The sequence below is a fragment of the Mastomys coucha genome, unplaced genomic scaffold, assembly GCF_008632895.1.
Source record: "Mastomys coucha isolate ucsf_1 unplaced genomic scaffold, UCSF_Mcou_1 pScaffold9, whole genome shotgun sequence".
In the NCBI taxonomy this organism is placed as follows: domain Eukaryota; kingdom Metazoa; phylum Chordata; class Mammalia; order Rodentia; family Muridae; genus Mastomys; species Mastomys coucha.
In genome coordinates this window covers 50,249,506-50,257,118 of record NW_022196915.1, presented here as the reverse complement: position 1 = coordinate 50,257,118, position 7,613 = coordinate 50,249,506, and the positions used below count along the sequence as shown (strand labels likewise).

The window sequence follows — 7,613 nt, the reverse complement described above, 5'->3', positions numbered from 1 at the left end:
ACCCACCCCTTTCATCCGTGTTATTTTCTTATTTTGAGGGGCTCTAAAAATTATTACATAAGTCAGTATAGAGTACACAAACTTACTGATTCCCACTTCTGTTTAGGCATCTCTCATCTTTATTGACCCCCTGATTTTCCTGTCACTTGGTAACTTTCCCATCTTTTGTAATAAAGTTTCCAACTTTCCCTTAAGAAAATTCTAGGCAAAATTTAGTTAGAAATCAGCCTGGTTGCCTCTTTCCTGTTGTAGCAAGAACTGAATGGGCATCTTATGACCTTGAGTGTTTTCTGCACAGTCAAACATGTTTCTACCTACTTTTTTTTTTTTAGTGAGATTCTAAAACTCTATATAAAGACCTTCATTTGAAAGAAAAGCTTTAAGCTGTATGTATCAATTACTTGTTCAGGCAATTTGAATGTGTGAAACTTGTCTTTGCCAGTTTTTGGGGGGGTGCTAAGGCTCTGTTAGTAAACATGGCTTTAAATGAGTGAAAATGTTATTAATGTGCTATATCATTAAAATAGGTGCAGAGTATTTGAGCTTCACTAACAAATTGTACAAATGAGGCAGCACTGAATGGATTTGAATTGCAATGCTCTTTCAGTGGAAGACAGCAAACTACTTAGTTGTGATGAGTTGAAATGAGTATTTTGAAGAAAAAGAGTGAAAAAGAAAACACTGAAATTTTCTCATCAACCTCTGTAGATTTTTTTTTTAAAGATTTATTTATTGTTATACCTAAGTACACTGTAGCTGACTTCAGATGTACCAGAAGAAGACATCAGATCTTATTATGGGTGGTTGTGAGCCACCATGTGGTTGCTGGGATTTGAACTCAGGACCTTTGGAAGAGCAGTCAGTGCTCTTACCCACTGAGCCATCTCCCCAGCCCCTCTGTAGATTTTTTTTAACCCAGTTTGTTTTCAGTAAATCTAATAATGGCAATAATGGGGTTTTTTTTGGGGGGGGGGGTTCTTTTGTTTTTTGGAATGGTAACAAGACAGATGGGTAATACGTTTATAGCATTGAGGTTCTGAAGAAAAAACTTTGACAACATATGACATTTAACCCTAAAGGATCTACTTAAGTTTTTAGAGTGTCTGGGAAAGAAGGAAATAGCCTATTGCAGAACACAAGTTTTCATGAGTATATCATGCCAAGATAAAACCTATAAAGACTGAAAAACTATGTAAAGAACTTTGCCCACACATTACAGAAAGTGATTCTAAAATCTACGTTGTGAAAGAAATTATATAACTACATCTTTTACTTCTTTATAGTTTAATACTTTTACTTTCTATAGTAATAAAAAAGTACTAACAGGTAAAATATTTCTACATATAGGTGAAAGACTGTGTCTTTGCAGTTTCTTTCCTTGGGGGCTGGAGAAATGGCTCACTGTTTAAGAGCCCTGGCTGCTCTTCCAGAGAACTTGAGTTCCCTTCTCAATACCCACAGGGCAACTCACAACTGTCTCTAACCATAGTTTGGGGGGACCTGGCATCCTCATGCAGACATAAATGCACATAAATGCAGAGCAAAACACATAAAAATAAATCTTTTTAAAAAGAAAATAGAACAAGCAATGAAATAACTCCTTAAACCATGGGTTGAATACAGTTGCTCAGACCTGAATTCTTGTTCCATTAAAATGGTAATGTGAATAGTGTAAACCAGATAATCTCTTTAAACCTCAGTTGATACCTTTATATCATGGAATATATGCTTTCCTGGAAAATGTGCTCAGTAATAATCTATTCAAAGCTTTCAACATACCACCACATAGGCAGTAAATGAATGGTAACTAACTCCCTGTGTTATTGTTGCCCTTACTGTTTCTGTTACATTTGTATCACCCCAATATATATCTAGTTAAACTCTATTAAATAGATTTATTGGCACTAATAAAAGAAAGCATTTTGAAATATTTCCAGGAAATAAGTACAATTAATTTGTACTTTTAAATATATTTTCTTTATTTAAATCTAGGACTAAGTAATGAGATACAAAGGCAGGCAGTAACAGCATATTTATGATTCTTATTTCTCTGAGCTCTGAAAGAACAAAATCTACTAGTGAAATTAGCTAAGTAATTTATACTCACTAAGGCTGACAAAAGAGACAATGAGTCAAAAAATGTCAGATTGAAGTTTCAAATAGATACATGATTCAGTCTTTTCAAGTGGTTTCAATTTTGTAATTGCTGGCTCAACAATTTTTATCTTTCTGTCTTTTTTAGAAGGGGGGGGTGCATATATTCTCCAATCCAGAAGGCTCTAAAATTAAAGTTAGTTACAATGATAATAAACCTATCACAAAGACTTGCTAAAAGATTAATATGAGTTTGGACTGTTTGGTGGAAGATACATTTTTTAACCTAGAAGTTTAGGTCAATTGAATATTCTGAATATGTTTAGCACTTATCAGTATTGAACACATGGGCATTGGATAGATGAAAGAGTTAATGACTATAATTTTCTGGGTAACTAAGATTTAAAATAGTGTTAACAAAAATTAGAGTTATATTTTATTGTATAAATCTTTATAAAATCATTGGAGTGTTACAGAAACAATTCAACCCTTTATGTAAATTGTAGAGAGAAGAGTAAGTTTAAAAAAAAAAGTTACTCATTGGCCTGCTTTCAATATACAGGGCGATAATTGACTTTTAATTTGAGGTCTATTAATTTGCTATTTTGGTGCTGGGGATTTAACTCAAGACCTCATACATGCTAAGAGCATGCTTTAACACCCACTTTCACTTAGTGCATCTTTCCTATCTAGTTAACCCTTTCCTGACAGCTTTGCTTTAAATGTTCTTGTGCTAAGAGGCTGCTTAGTCCTACTTTTATTATAGGTACTAGTGTGGCTTTTTCCTAATCTCTTTTTTTAACCTTTGCTTTCTATAATTCAGTCAGTTAATCCTATGCTTCTACCAGTACGTAGACTGAAACGCTAAATGACAAATCATGTTCCAGTTACATGTAAATTAATTCTAAATACATTCTAAGAGCTTTTTGAGTAGTCTGAGGTGGTTTTATTATATAGAAGTCATGGCATAAATCCTACTTGGAAGCACTTAGGGTTTCCCTTCTTAATTCTTGGCTATTTTTCAGAAAAGCAAAGAAGAAACTTAGTATTAAAGCCTATTATGTATTAAACACTCTCCTAATATTGTTCCTTTTCAATCTTACGGTGCTACCAAAAGGCTCCATCATAATCAGTTCTGCACAATGACTTTTCCTGAGTCACACCCTATGCCATCTCCCCATTGGTGCCAACCCCAAAGGACATCATATCACATCACTGGTTATAGGAAGGACCCTGTTACACTGCAGTGATGACACACATCTAGGACACATGTCAATCCCAGTGTGAGGATGGGCCTCAGCACAACCCATTCATGGGCTTTTGAGCCTATGTAAGCTTCTTAACAACAAGTGTGCGTCATCCTTATCCTTCTATTTTACTGACTTCTGTAGAAATAGAACCTCTTTCAGAACTGCAAAGCAAATTTATAGAACCTGTTATTTTGATATTTGATGTTAAGAATTGAAGTGTTGGGCTGAAGAGATGACTCCGTGGTTAAAAGCACTTGCTCTTGCAGAAGACCCAAGTTTGGTTTCCAGAACCTATACCAGGTAGTCCACAACCACCTGTAACTTCTGTTCCAGGAGGTCAGGTGCCCTCTTCTAGCTTCTATGGGCACCCGCACACATGTGACATACACTCATACAGATATGCGCACGCGCACACACACACACACACACACACAAACACACACACACACATACAAATAGTATTCAAGTATTGTTACTGGTGGTATAAAATGGTACAATCTCTACAGAGGAGAATTAGACCCTATCTGCCAAAATTATAGATGGAATTCCCTCTGAAACAATAACCTTCTTATGGAAGTTTATCCTATAGATAAATGTGCAAGACAGGAAGTAAAATAGGACTAAAGGTATGGCCCAGCAGTTAAAAACACTGGATGCTCTTCCACATGATCTGGGTTCAAATCCCAGTACCACATGGTGGCTCACAACTACCTCTAACCCCAATTCCAGGGGTGCTGATGGCCTCTCAGGGCCTGAGGCATATGTTACACAGATATACATGCTGACAAAACATCTATGCATATAAAATATTCTCTACATGATTTGTTTCTTTAGTTATCTATAATTTGTTCTTTTCTTGTACACTATGCCCTGACCACAGCGTCCCCTCCCTGCCCTCATGCCAGTCATCCACACCATGCTTTATTTTTAAAATTTTTTATATGATATATTTTGGTCATATTCTCTCCCTTCCCCCAAGTCCATCCCGATCCTTCTCACCTCTCTACCTACCCAAATTCATTTTCTTTCTTTTAATTAAAAAAACAAATAACAAATGACAACAACAACAACACTACCAAACTACAACCAAACATACACACATAATCTATCTACTTTCAGATTCTTGAACACATTAACATTGTCAAATGTCATGAAGTGTTTGGTTAGAGCCATATTATTTATGCCTCTGTTACAGCAATATATCACAGATATACATGTAGACAAAACACCCATGCACATAAGAAAAACTTTTTAACAAAGTACATGTGTATTCATGTAAACTCGGTTCTTCATGTAGCATGTTTCAAATAGGAGGGAACTATAGAGGGGGTAAAAAGACCCAAATGTCAATTCAAGTGGAACAACTAGATACATTATGCTGTGTCTGTATGACAATGTAATGTGGTGATGTTGAAAATGTCATTTTTTTAAGTTATGTAAAATGAGTTGTATGATGTTGTGTTATAAAAAAAGACCAAAGTGCAATACAATAGAATATGCTTCATTTTCTGTAAGAGTGTAGAAGTGCATTTATTATTTGTTCCTGTTTGCTTTTTTCTATATAAAGCAATTTGGAGAAAGTACTCAAGAGGTAATTAAAACAATTAATTTCTTATAGAGTGGTGTTATAGATGTGGCAAAGCTGCATATATGGGAGCTGGGATATACAGATGATAAAATTGGAAGATACTGGGCCTGCTGGGTCACAGAGGAGGACAGAACAGCCGGGGCAGCCCTAAGAGGTCACTGTTGATAGTAACAGCTTTGAGGACTCTGAAAGGCATTATCCCTAAGAACTCCTAAATCTGACCTTGGTGAATTGATAGAAACCTTTCTGGAGCTTACTTATATTTTTTATCTGTATTATCTAAGCAAGAATAATGACTTTCATGAGTTCATTTTCCAAAGAGTATTACAACTTCATCACATAGACACAACTTTTATGAAATCAATTCATTATTCTCAACTGAAAGAAAATGAAAGGTCAGCACTAACAAATTAAATCAGACAGACATTTCTCTTTTCTATTAATTAGTTATTTTATTTATTTACATCCCAAATGTTGCCCCCCAAGAAAGGGATTTCTGAGCATCAGTGCTACATATGTCCCAGATTGAGTTTATGAGAGAGGAATTTGCCATTTTTACAGCAGATCTCAGTCCTTTAATTTTCTGTTTCAGCCCAACTATACAACTGTGTCACTTCAGCTCTCAGTTTTATCTTCCTTGTATGTAATGGCTAATAGGCTGACCCATCTGTTATGAAATGGGTCTTGGTGCACAGTAGGTGTTCAGTAGACTTTGATCTTCCCTCTCTAATTACTTGCCTATGTTTATTCCCTCAGTGGCTACACAAACTGCTACAAACTAAATCACTTAAAGCAACAAAAGCACTTTATCTTACCCTATCCGGAGATCTCACTGAGCTAACCCTCTGTTCCAGCAGGGCTGTGTTCCTCCTGCAGACTGTCTGGGAGCATGTGTTTCCATGCCTTTTCTGGATTCTTGATTATGTCCACATGCCTTGGCCTTTTCCATCTTCAAAGCCAGGATTGCTTCACACCTGCCTCTAAATTTTCTCTTCTTTCTCACCCCCGCCTACACCTGAGGGCGGGATTTTGCCTTGGTGAAGACAGATTTTGTGTAATCCACCAATTCAAATGTTAATTTCTTCCAAAAACACCTTCACCAAACAACCAGAAATAGTATTTCCCTAGCTCTCTTGGCATCCCTCAGTCCTGTCGAGCTATTACGTAAAATTAACCACGATGGACGTTAACAAAAGAGACAGGTTTAGATTGCAATGACAAGATTATCTAGATGAATGTAATTTGCTGGCTATAGGAGGTAGACTAATTCAGGTTGAATTTCTGAATGATAAAAACATTACCTTCTGTAGACCTCCCCACTTCCCACAAGGCATGTGCAAAGAAACTCTCCTGTAGGTTTCTTGGATGATTTCCAAATCATAAGGAAATATAAAAACACAAGGAACACTTTTTATCCAAGTTGAGGCCTTTTACCTAATCTCTCACATAATTTGTTTCTTTTCCCTGCCTCTATTTACCACTACCAGAAAAGATGCACTGAATCACTGTTGCCTGCCTTACCAAATGCAAATGGCGTGAGTAGCTTTCAGACCGTCCAATAGCTTCATTCCAATAGCTTCATTAGCTACACAGTAATTAATTTCCTGTAAGTAATTAATGGCTAATTTCCACCATTAGCCAGTGCATGCCCTAGGCAAGGAACTTGTGAACATGTACCCCATGTTTTCCTGTGCTAGAACTTTTGATCTTGCTTTTTATTTTTTTATTCGTTTGCAAAGTGTTCTTCCTCCACTTTGCCTACCATTTTCATTCAAACAAGTACTTTTGCCGGGCGGTGGTGGCGCACGCCTTTAATCCCAGCACTTGGGAGGCAGAGGCAGGTGGATTTCTGAGTTCGAGGCCAGCCTGGTCTACAGAGTGAGTTCCAGGACATCCAGGGCTACACAGAGAAACCCTGTCTCAAAAAACAAAAACAAAAAAAAAACAAAAAACAAACAAGTACTTTTAAATTTTTTTTAAATTTATTTTTAATTCATTGTATGTCCCGATAGCCCTCCCTTCCTCCTCTCTTCCCAGTCCCACCCTTACAAATCCCTCCCTCCATTGTCCCCTTCCCTTCTCTGCCTTTTCCTCAGAGAAGGGGGAGGGGGCCTTGGGTCTGCACATCTGTAGCAAAACAGTATTTTAATGAAGGGGAGCTAGGGAATCAGCTCAGTGGATAAAGTGATTGCCACTAGAGAAACCTATGTAAATACTGGTTGAATGTGGTAGCCACCTTGTAATTCCACACTACTCAGGCAGAAACTAGATCCCAGGGAAGCTGGCTAGCCTGTATTGGTGAGCTCTGGATTCACGTAAGAGACCCTGACTCATATATAAAATGGAAACAATTAAGGAAGCATCAACCTTAGGTTTGCACATATTCATGAGCACCCATATACACACATAGGCCATACACCTATGTACACACACAGACTGTCTACACGTACAAAAAAACAAGAATTTTTAGTGAAAGCCTACTATAGAGAGATCATGCTAACAAAGACTCAAACTCCGTCTCGTTTTTTCAATATGCATTTTAAATAAGTATTTAAATATATTTAATACTTTTATATCCCGTCAGCAAAAAATGTCTTGAGCTGTTTTAGTCCAGCATGATGTCTTCTTCCTAAATGCATTAATTTACTCATGTACATTGTTGCATTCTTTTTTTTTTTTTT

The 7,613-nt window shown here is 36.8% G+C and overlaps 1 long non-coding RNA gene across 1 annotated transcript in view; it reads left to right on the top strand.

Moving 5' to 3' along the window:
- The window catches only part of LOC116084887, a 39,039-nt gene that overhangs the window by 1,897 nt on the left and 29,529 nt on the right, over positions 1–7,613 (top strand). The window lies entirely within an intron of this gene.